Source organism: Bufo gargarizans, chromosome 3 (genome assembly GCF_014858855.1).
Source record: "Bufo gargarizans isolate SCDJY-AF-19 chromosome 3, ASM1485885v1, whole genome shotgun sequence".
Taxonomy (NCBI): Eukaryota; Metazoa; Chordata; class Amphibia; order Anura; family Bufonidae; genus Bufo; species Bufo gargarizans.
In genome coordinates, this window is record NC_058082.1 from 259,928,134 (window position 1) to 259,939,803 (window position 11,670).

Below are 11,670 nucleotides of genomic sequence, written 5' to 3' on the forward strand. Positions count from 1 at the left end.
CTAAAGTGAAAGGAGAGAGGGAAGATTACACACATGGGGAAAATTGCCCAACATGGAAACTTTACTGCAGATTTTGCTGACATTCCAGAGTGGATTTCGGTGCGGATTTACCAAAGATCTAACTCTACACATTGCAAATGGTGAAATATACAGTGGAAATCTGTAGCATAAATTAAACCAATCAGATTCCATCTTTTATTTTGGACAGCAAATTTGGAAAATGAAATGAGGAATCTGGTTGGTTGCTATGGGCAACTAAGCCAGTTCTACTTTACACCAGTTTGATAAATGACCCCCTTAATTCTTCTCTGTACCAATCACGATTCCTATTCGTTTTGAATGTGTACTCTTTGTGGAAGCTTCCATGCTGATTTTTTTTTAGATGAGGTATTGGTCATTTCAAAGACAATGTATAAGAAACTGGTTATACTAATATCTTGTTATTGTGATAGTTTGGTAGATCGCTACTTATTGGCACCAAAAGAAAAGTCTAGAAGGCCATGAAATGGTTAATGAAAGGGCCAGGGACTGCAGGGGAGAAGGAAAGAAGGTGATTGGAGGATTTGTACCCTTCTTTTCCCGCTGTTTAAGTTAAAGGGGGGGTGGAGCTGGGTAGTTTATAAAAGGGATGGGAGGTGTTAACTGCCTTACCTGTTGGGGAAATGTAGCAAATGGACTTGAGGGCATGGATGTGCATAGTACACCTCAAATCTGTCATTACACTCCCTAACTTACTATTGTTAGGGCGGCTTTTAAATGCCATAGTGATTAGGGGCTTTTCTAGTGACAAATACATTGTAGAGTCTCTAGTCAGTCAAGAAAGGGTTAATACTTGGGACCACTGTGGCTGACTTCATAGTTAAAGTGCATGAGGTAGGTATCAATAATAAGCCCCTGTAGTAACTATGGCAATTGTGCTGCTGATGTCATAGATGCATAAGTCTATGACATAAAGAACCCACAGATGAAAGTTCCATAACAGAAGGACAAACGGCCAAGCCATGCTTGATGTGTCTGGAGACCTGGAGCTTCACCATCTATGGAGGGAGGAAGGGGACGCCCGCCTAGCCAGTCAGATCAGCCCTATCCACCTAGCCAGCCAGATCAGCCCAATCCACCTAGCCAGCCATATCAACCCTATCACCTAGCCAGTCAGATCAGCCCTATACACCTAGCCAGCCAGATCAACCCTATCACCTAGCCAGCCAGATCAGCCCAATCCACCTAGCCAGCCAGATCAGCCCTATCCACCTAGCCAGCCAGATCAGCCCTATCACCTAGCCAGTCAGATCAGCCCTATCCACCTAGCCAGCCAGATCAGCCCTAACCACCTAGCCAGTCAGATCAGCCCTATCCACCTAGCCAGCCAGATCAGCCCTATCCACCTAGCCAGTCAGATCAGCCCTATCCACCTAGCCAGCCAGATCAGCCCTATCCACCTAGCCAGTCAGATCAGCCCTATCCACCTAGCCAGCCAGATCAGCCCAATCCACCTAGCCAGTCAGATCAGCCCAATCCACCTAGCCAGCCAGATCAGCCCTATCCGCCTAGCCAGCCAGATCAGCCCTATCCGCCTAGCCAGCCAGATCAGCCCAATCCGCCTAGCCAGCCAGATCAGCCCAATCCACCTAGCCAGTCAGATCAGCCCTATCCGCCTAGCCAGCCAGATCATCCAAATTAGCCCTAGCCATCAATGGGTCGACAGATGCTGCAGCCAGATCTCCCTCACATCCAGCGCCAGCTGCTGAAAATGTATGTGTAAGGCCAGGAGTGGTCGAATTTGGCTATCTCCGTAAGAGGCTGGCACAGAGTGTTTAATATTGTGTAACTGCTTACTAATCTGTTTCTTTAACTCTTTAACATGTATGACTATTTGATGTCCTTTTTGTCATATCTTTAACCACTTAAGGACCACAGGTTTATACCCCTCTAGTGACCAGGCCCTTTTTTACAAATCGGCACTCCACAACTTTAGCGGTTTATTGCTCGGTCATGCAACTTACCACCCAAATGAATTTTACCTCCTTTTCTTCTCACTAATAGAGCTTTCATTTGGTGGTATTTCATTGCTGCTGACATTTTTACTTTTTTTGTTATTAATCGAAATTTAACGATTTTTTTGCAAAAAAATGACATTTTTCACTTTCAGTTGTAAAATTTTGCAAAAAAAACAACATCCATATATCCATTTTTCACTAAATTTATTGTTCTACATGTCTTTGATAAAAAAAAAATGTTTGGGTAAAAAAAAAATGGTTTGGGTCAAAGTTATAGCGTTTACAAACTATGGTACAAAAATGTGAATTTCCGCTTTTTGAAGCAGCTCTGACTTTCTGAGCACCTGTCATGTTTCCTGAGGTTCTACAATGCCCAAACAGTAGAAAAACCCCACAAATGACCCAATTTCGGAAAGTAGACACCCTAAGGTACTCGCTGATGGGCATAGTGAGTTCATAGAACTTTTTATTTTTTGTCACAAGTTAGCAGAAAATGATGAATTTTTTTTTAATTTTTTTTTTTCTTACTATGTCTCATATTCCACTAACTTGCAACAAAAAATAAAAAATTCTAGGAACTCGCCATGCCCCTCACGGAATACCTTGGGGTGTCTTATTTCCAAAATGGGGTCACTTGTGGGGTAGTTATACTGCCCTGGCAATTTAGGGGCCCAAATGTGTGAGAAGTACTTTGCAATCAAAAGCTGTAAAAAATGACCGGTGAAATCCGAAAGGTGCACTTTGGAATGTGGGTCCCTTTGCCCACCTAGGCTGCAAAAAAGTGTCACACATGTGGTATCGCCGTACTCAGGAGAAGTTGGGGAATGTGTTTTGGGGTGTCATTTTACATATACCCATGCTGGGTGAGAGAAATATCTTGGCAAAAGACAACTTTTCCCATTTTTCTATACAAAGTTGGCATTTGACCAAGATATTTCTCTCACCCAGCATGGGTATATGTAAAATGACACCCCAAAACACATTCCCCAACTTCTCCTGAGTACGGCGATACCACATGTGTGACACTTTTTTGCAGCCTAGATGCGCAAAGCGGCCCAAATTCCTTTTAGGAGGGCATTTTTAGACATTTGGATCCCAGACTTCTTCTGGCTCTTTAGGGCCCCTAAAAAGCCAGGGCAGTATAAATACCCCACATGTGACCCCACTTTGGAAAGAAGACACCCCAAGGTATTCAATGAGGGGCCTGGCGAGTTCATAGAAATTTTTTTTTGGGCATAATTTAGCAAAAAATTTTTTTTGTTTGTTTTTTTCTCACAAAGTGTCACTTTCCGCTAACTTAGGACAAAAATTTAAATCTTTCATGGACTCAATATGCCCCTCAGCAAATACCTTGGGGTGTCTTCTTTCCAAAATGGGGTCATTTGTGGGGTGTTTGTACTGCCCTGGCATTTGAGGGTCTCCGCAATCATTACATGTATGGCCAGCATTAGGAGTTTCTGCTACTCTCCTTATATTGAGCATACAGGTAATGAGATTTTTTTTTCCGTTCAGCCTCTGGGCTGAAAGAAAAAAATGAACGGCACAGATTTCTTCATTCGCATCGATCAATGTGGATGAAAAAATCTCTGCCCAAAAAAAAAAAGGAGGGGAAAGGCGTCTGCCAGGACATAGGAGCTCCGCCCTACATCCATACCCACTTAGCTCGTATGCCCTGGCAAACCAGATTTCTCCATTCGCATCAATCGATGTGGATGAATAAATCATTGCCGGGATTATTTTTTTTTTACATACAAAGTGTTTGCCAAAGCATAGGAACGCCGCCTCCTCCTCAGCTCGTATGCTTCGGCAAACGTATCTGTTACTGCAGAGTAGAAATCTCGTCTTGCAGCGCCACATACACCGACTTGCGTGTAATCTGACAGCAGCGCAATGCTTCTGTCAGAATGCACATCAGTGCTGCAGCTGCTTGATCGCTTGGTCCACCTGGAAGGTAAAAAACAAAAAACAAAAAAGAAAAAACCAGGCCGCAACGCAATAATTTTATTAACATTAACTTTAGAGAACATTAACTTTTCTAAACTTTTGAAACAGAACAATAACTTTTTTGCTTACCGGTGATTTTTTCCTTTTTTTTTTTTTTTACCTTTATTGGACAAACCTCTCCTTCCCCATGGGACAATGTGCAAAGCGCAAATCGCCCAAACATGTGGCGAAGTGCATTATGCACTTTGTCCCAGGTGAAAGGAGAGGTTTGTGGCAGCTCTGTGTGAAAGGGCCCTAAGACCCCTGTGTGCCTGTCCTGTGTACGCAATCCCTATGCTAATAGTGTACCTGAGTGTGGAACTTGCGGAAACACTCCCCTATGCATAGGGCAGGCTGGTCAGGACAGTCAGGACAAAAAAAGGTGGTGTCACGCCTTATTCCACCCCTGCTACAGACACGACATCTTTTTCTTGTGGAACGTTGAGTTGGGGTACCAGGATAGACAGACGGGAAGTGTCTGCCATGTAGCCGGCTCACTACATCAGGGCCTTGGGGCACGGACCCTCCTGGATACAGGATTTCCGAAATGATCTCTTCCTGGAATTTTAGGAAGGATCCTGTTCTCCCAGCCTTACTGTAGAGAACAAAACTATTGTACATCGCCAATTGGATCAAATAAACAGACACCTTCTTATACCAGCGTCTGGTTCTGCGGGAAACTAAATAGGGAGCCAACATCTGGTCATTGAAGTCCACCCCTCCCATGTGAAGGTTATAGTCGTGGACAGAGAGGGGTTTCACAATGACTCCAGTTGCCCGTTCAATTTGGACAGTCGTGTCTGCGTGAATGGTGGACAGAAGGTAAACGTCCCTCTTGTCCCTCCACTTCACCGCGAGCAGTTCTTGGTCACACAAGGCAGCCCTCTCCCCCCGTGCAAGTCGGGTACTAACGAGCCGTTGGGGGAAGCCCCGGCGACTAGGTCGCGCGGTACCACAGCATTGAATTCCGACTATATGTAAGTGCCGAAAGAGGGCCACGCTTGAGTAAAAATTGTCCACGTATAAGTGGTACCCCTTGTGGAATAAGGGTGACACCAAGTCCCAGACAATCTTGCCACTGCTCCCCAGGTAGTCAGGACATCCGACCGGCTCCAGTTTTGAGTCTTTTCCCTCATAGACCCTAAAACGATATGTATAGCCTGTGGCCCTTTCACAGAGCTTATACAGTTTGACCCCATACCGGGCGCGCTTGCTGGGGATGTACTGTTTTATGCCAAGGCGCCCGGTAAAATGTACTAGGGACTCGTCTATGCAGATGTTTTGATTAGGGGTATACGCATCTGCAAATCTGGATGACAAATGGTCTATGAGGGGCCGAATTTTGTGGAGCCGGTCATAAGCAGGGTGGCCTCTTGGATGACAGGTGCTATTGTCCGCGAAATGCATAAAGCACATGATGACCTCAAAACGTGCCCTAGACATTGCAGCAGAGAACATGGGCATGAAATGTATTGGGTCTTTAGACCAATATGACCGCAATACATTTTTTTTTGTTAGACCCATGCTGAGGATAAGGCCCAAAAAAAATTTAAACTCGGAAACAGTGACTGGTTTCCACCGGAAAGGCTGGGCATAGTAGCTTTCCGGATTGGCTGTAATAAACTGTGTGGCGTAGCGGTTGGTTTCAGCCACAACTAGGTCATAGAGATCCGCGGTGAAGAACAGCTCAAAAAACTGAAGGGCCGATCCTAAATGAGCCGTCTCCACGCGAACTCCAGACTGGGCGGTGAAAGGGGGCAATACGGGTGCGGCGGAATCAGGGGATTGCCAATTAGGATTTGCCAGCACCTCTGGGAGACTAAGGGTTCTACGGACCTGTGAACGCGGTGGCTGTGACGGGGGAGTTATTGCACGTGCCACCGTACCAGCTGGAACTGCCCTTCTGGTGCTCGCCACTTCACCAGGGACTACGGCAGTGCTGGTAGAAGGTCCAGGCTGTGCTGCGCTGCTGGTGTATGCCGCACCATAAACAAGATCAGCGCTAGCACCACTCTGCTGCAAATGAGGATCATCATGCAGGGTAGGCAGAACCCTGACATGGGATCGGGTACGTCTGGCCGTAGCAGGGACCACTACCTCGTCATCCTCACTAGCCGTTAGAGTGCCACTGCTGTCTACAGGTTCATATTCTGAACCACTGTATTCAGCGGATAAGGCGTCCCCATCGCTTTCATCCATCACGGTCAGAATCCTGTAGGCCTCTTCAGCGGAATACCCCTTGTTTGACATTTTGGGTTCACTAAATTTAGGGGGTATTCCTCTGAGACTACCCAGGAAAAAGAGCAAACCTGCTTAGTAAAAAGGAGTGCTTGCGAAGTAAAGCTGCGATCGCTAATAAAGATCCAAAAAGCTCAAAAGTGATTTTACGGTTTTTGCAGTGATCAGAAAAAAAAAATTCTGTCACTGCGGTGGGGCGGACTGAACGCAAGTGTGCGCACAAGATCAGGCCTGATCGGGCGAACACTGCGTTTTTTGTAGAACCTAAGGTGACCCTAATGTACTTATATAGATCTGATTGCGATCAGTATTGATCACTTACAGATACTATATAGTACTAGTGCTGATTAGCGACAGCGATGACGCTAATCAGCGACTAATCGGTGACTGCGGTGCGGTGCGGAGGGCGCTAACTACCTAACAAGTAGCTAACTACCTGGCGGTGATAAGGGACCCTAACAGGGGGGGTGATCAATGACAGGGGGGTGGATAAGGGGGTGATCAGGGTGTCTAATATGGGTGATCAGGAGCTAAATAAGGGGTTAAATAAATGACAGGGTAATATCTAATGTGTAGTGTGGTGTTTGGTGCTACTTACTGAGCTGCCTGTATCCTCTGGTGGTCGATCCAAGCAAAAGGGACCACCAGAGGACCAGGCAGGAGTTATATCAGACGCTATTTTCAAAATAGCGTCTGACATAACCATTTCATTGGACGATTCAAAAATCTACAGCCTGCCAGCCAATGATCGCGGCCGGCAGGCTGCAGATGAACTTGTGAACTGCGCAATCCTGTGAACGCGCGCTCCTGTGAGCGCGCGTTCACAGGAAATCTCGGCTCACGCGAGATGACGCCAATCGGCGTTAGTGTGACCTGGGAGCGCCGCAGCATTGACGCCTTTCGGCGTTAGTGTGACGGGAGGAGGTTAATGAATTTCTATCATGTCTCATTGAAAATGTACACCTTCTGATAAAATATCTTGTTCCATTTTGGCATTAACCTTCTATGCCCAAGGGAAGGGCAACCCTCCAGCCATGGTTCCCTAGAGGTTTCCCCCACAGGGTTTATTTCCTCTCCTGAGTGTGTGTGTGGGGGGGGGGGGGGGGTGACTCTTCGTGAGTCGGGGGTGTGCCATGTTCGGTGCCCTATTCATAATGATTGGCCTGAAAATAAATTGGAGGCACTGAATACAAATACAGTCATTTGATGTTAAATACATTCTCTCTATTTAACACCCAATTTAAGTGTTTTGTGCATTTCTTTCATAATCATTGGTTCGGGTGGTATTGCTTGGGAGTGAGCGTCCATTAAATATTGCATAGCGACAAAGCCAGATATCCAGGGGTGCGTTTTTAAACCTGTGCAGCAAGAGGATGGAGCAGAGATGACAAGCTTTTCAGTGATGACAATTTTATCAAAAAGAAACTCGTGTCATGATAAAGTTGATGTGCAGCACCCTGGCTCATAGGAAAGGCACCAGGTGAGGAGATAGGAGAGGGTAGAAGCGGTGACTGAGGCAGTGAGGGTGGCTGTGGTCCTCAAGGTGCCTGACACTGTGAGCCTTTGGCTTCATTTTTCAGGTAAGTGCATAATGATCAACCCTGGTAGTTGAACGGACATGGCCGCTCAGTGTCCTGACCACAGTTCCATGTCCCCGGGTACCGACCTCCCATTCTCTTGTTGCGTGGACCTCAGGTACTGGAGGTGTGAAAGGATGTTAGCTCCAACTCAAAAGAGGTCAGTCATGCCAAGAGGACTGCTTCATTTTCCTCCCTGGGGCTTAAAGGGTTTGTGTAGTGTAGTGTCCCACTAGGTAAATGTGGGCACTACACAAGGGTCAATATGGCCACGTTATTCTCCACCTCCTGTGGAACATGGTCATTGTATTTTACATGATGTTTTTATGTGTTTTTCCTGTTATCTCCTGTATCAGGCCTGTTGAGGGTAGTTCCTCCTCCTAAACAGTAGAGGGAGCTAGGGAACCCCTAGTATATATAGTTAGGCCTAGACAGGAAAGAGGCAGTGCAGTATAGTCCAGGAGGCTAGTTAGTGCAGTCTAGCCTGCCTGAGTTTCCTGAGCAAGAGAAGCTCAGAGGTTGCATCCAGGGGAATAGTTTGCCTCCTGAGGTTTCTATAAAAGGGCAGAGCCAAGTTTTTTCCAGCCAAACAGAGAGCTGAAGGGCAGAAGGATATTCTACAGGAAGGAGACATATACCAGAGGAAGGTTTCCCTACCCAAGGATAAAGCCAGCAATAGGGCATACTGTTGTGCCTTTTTATAGGTAAATGCATTGATATCCAATTCATTCTAGTCAAGATGAATTTTCATTACCTTTAAGAGCCATGCTCGACTATAGTTACAATTTTGTATGTCTTGATTAAGGTCGCACAAATGTTTCTGCTCTTCAGTGTTATTCTTCTCATGAATGTACCAGTCTGAGAAGAATCCTCCTTGTCTACTTTTAAATTTATGACAGGAGATAAAGATAAGCTCTATGCAGCTGGTGATAATTACCTATACAATTAGGCATTTATTAATGAAGCAAAATATATTATATTCATGTATTCATTTAATGAGCCTTAGTCCTTAGCATAAGACAATCAGTCGGACATATATATATATATATACTTTATATTATACTGTTATATACTGTTATATGTTATGAAGACATGTATCCAGTATATTATATATATTTCTCATTAGGAGAATATTCGTCTCTAAAAGAGTGTCTGTGAAGATGTGTGTTTTGTAACCATGAATCACATCTTTTGGTTTGACTAGAGGAGGTACTGATATCTCTGAGAAAGCAAAGCCATTGAAGTTATTTATGATCCATAAATAAACAGTGTGAGAAACATTCAGAGAGACGCCTAGAGGTCTGTCTCTAATTGCTACAAGTGTCAGAATTAATCCCTATAGCTTTGAATTAAAGCTTTTAAGGTCAAAATGTATAGAATACATTTTATTCAGACTTACATAAGTTAACCCTTTATACTGTGATGCAAATAGCTTACACAGCAGTGCCACCTAGGTATCAGTAGGTGACATTACAACAGTAGCAAAAGTGCATTCTGAGTAAGGTTATGATGTCATATTTCTTATCAATAGTCACACCCATCCGACAATGATTGGAAAGTTCCAAACTAGGAAGGTGTGTCTAACTGATAAGTTTGTGATCATAAACCATACACAGGAGGGAGACAGACACACACAAGAAAGAGAGGAAAGAGAAGTTAAGCTCTTTAGAGGGATCTATCAAGATGAAAGCCATAGTGAGATGCGCTATGATGGACCACCCAGCTTTCCTAGGAGCAGAAGTGAGATTTCTACTAGGACTTGGTAAGAGACACAGAAAATGATATTTCATTTTATTAAGACTAATTTGATAGTGTGGGTGAAATTATACCATCTAGATTGGCGAATAAATACATTAATTAATTGATCATCTCCATATTGAGATGTAGTCTTAAGATATTGTGAGACTTCATTCTACCTGCAGAAGAATCAAGACTCATAATCTAGCAAAGCATTAAATAATTGCTTAGATATATATATATATTGATAGAACATTCTTCGCCAAGCTAAGTGATGGATTCCCACAGGAAAGACTTATTTCAAGTCCTTCCCATTTAAGATATGGTCTAGCAAAGATCCTATATCCCTTTTATTTGTCTTAATGGTCTTACCAAAGTTATATGTGTGAAAGTAGTCCAGGATGGGGTGGAAGGATACAGTTATTTCTTCTAAGTTATATCCTTGAATGGATTTGCCCATGCCTGAAGTCATGTGATGTGTAGTAGGTTAGAGGGGGGAAGAATGTATCTAGCATTCTATATTGATGTCTAGGATTAGACATGCCCATCCTGATATCATGAGATTTTCTCTGAACAGTAGTAATGTATATAACTTATGTTCCTATTTTGATATCCTAACCTAATAGCTTGGTTATAATGTGACAAGTTATTTCCACTCGCATGTATTGTTAAGCTTGTAATGCTTTATATTAACGCTATATATCTTAATTTGCATGTATCATTGTGTTTATTTACTTATATATGTTTATAACCTTGTAACCAATAAATCTGCATATTTTTATAATACCTGTGTATTATTGTATAATGTAGGATTACAGTTTTATCATTAACGTCATCTCACGTCAAAAAGAACTTATTTATCTGAGGAAATAGTCGGACTCAGATGTGAATTGTATCAATTAGGTTGTCTACAATTCACTAGGTCATGATTTTAAAAATTTCTGACAAATTTTATATATATATATATTTTTTTATGGTTAATTATTTTTATGACCATAATAATAATTCTTAATTGAATTATTACAACAATACGGGGCTTGGAGAAAGACAGACAGGAACTGAGGAAAATGCAGCCTGATCTGTAAGTGTTATTCCCTTTGAGTAGCTTGCAAGGACTTTGCCTGCCGTTTATATAAAGCCTGCCTGTTACACTCTTATAAATGTGGAACCAACTAAAGACTGTAAATAGTTGAACTGTTTCAGTAAAAGGAAGTTCTGGTTTACTGCAACTTGTGTTCCTCATTTATTACTACAATAAATCGGTGTTACCGGCACTGGCGTCACGAACTTAAAGGGATCTTGCAGCCGGCACATTAAACCTGCAACACCCAGGAAACCTCACCTACCACCCGGCCTGGTCCATATGCATAGAGAGTGCCCCAGAGGATCCCTGTGCCAGCCTCTCCATCACTGCTGTACGCCTGCCCAGGGTATATGAAAAACTGTGAGTACCAAAAACTCCCTCGGTTAGTAACTAACCCTGTGACCTCACCATCGCTCACCCTCCAGGGCTGCGTACTGCAGTAGGTGCTATACATTGATGCATTATCCACAGAATAGGTCATCAATATCTGAGCGGTGGGGGTCCGACACCAGGCACCCCGACCGATCAGCTGTTTGAAGAGGAGACGGTGCTCCACTACCCGTGGTCTCGGAAGTAAAGTGTAATCACAAGTACTCGCTCTATTCACTTGACTGCCACCACTGCAAAGGAGATGCTGCTGAGTGTAATGAAGAGGAAGCAGCTCTCGCATGGAGCATCACCTCTTCAAACCGCTGATCATCTGGGTTGTCAGACCCCCGCCCATCAGTTATTAATGACCTGTCCTGAGGATAGGTCATCAATATATTCCTTCTGCACAAACTCTGTAATCTTCTCCTGGAAATGTAATGGGACCCTAGCAGTCGCTGAGCCCACACCAGAGTTCCTTGTCTCCAGGAACCAGTGGCGCTTTTCCCCCCAGTGACCCCGAACGGGTGGGGATTGGACCACGGAGGGGGACGGTGCTTGAAACCGTCTCCTCATAGCAGGGCACATGTTGATTTTTAAAGCAAGCTCAAAGAGGTAAGGTTCGAATTTTCCATCGGAGGAGGAAATCTTAACCGCCTCCGGACCGCCTAACGCAGGATCGCGGTCC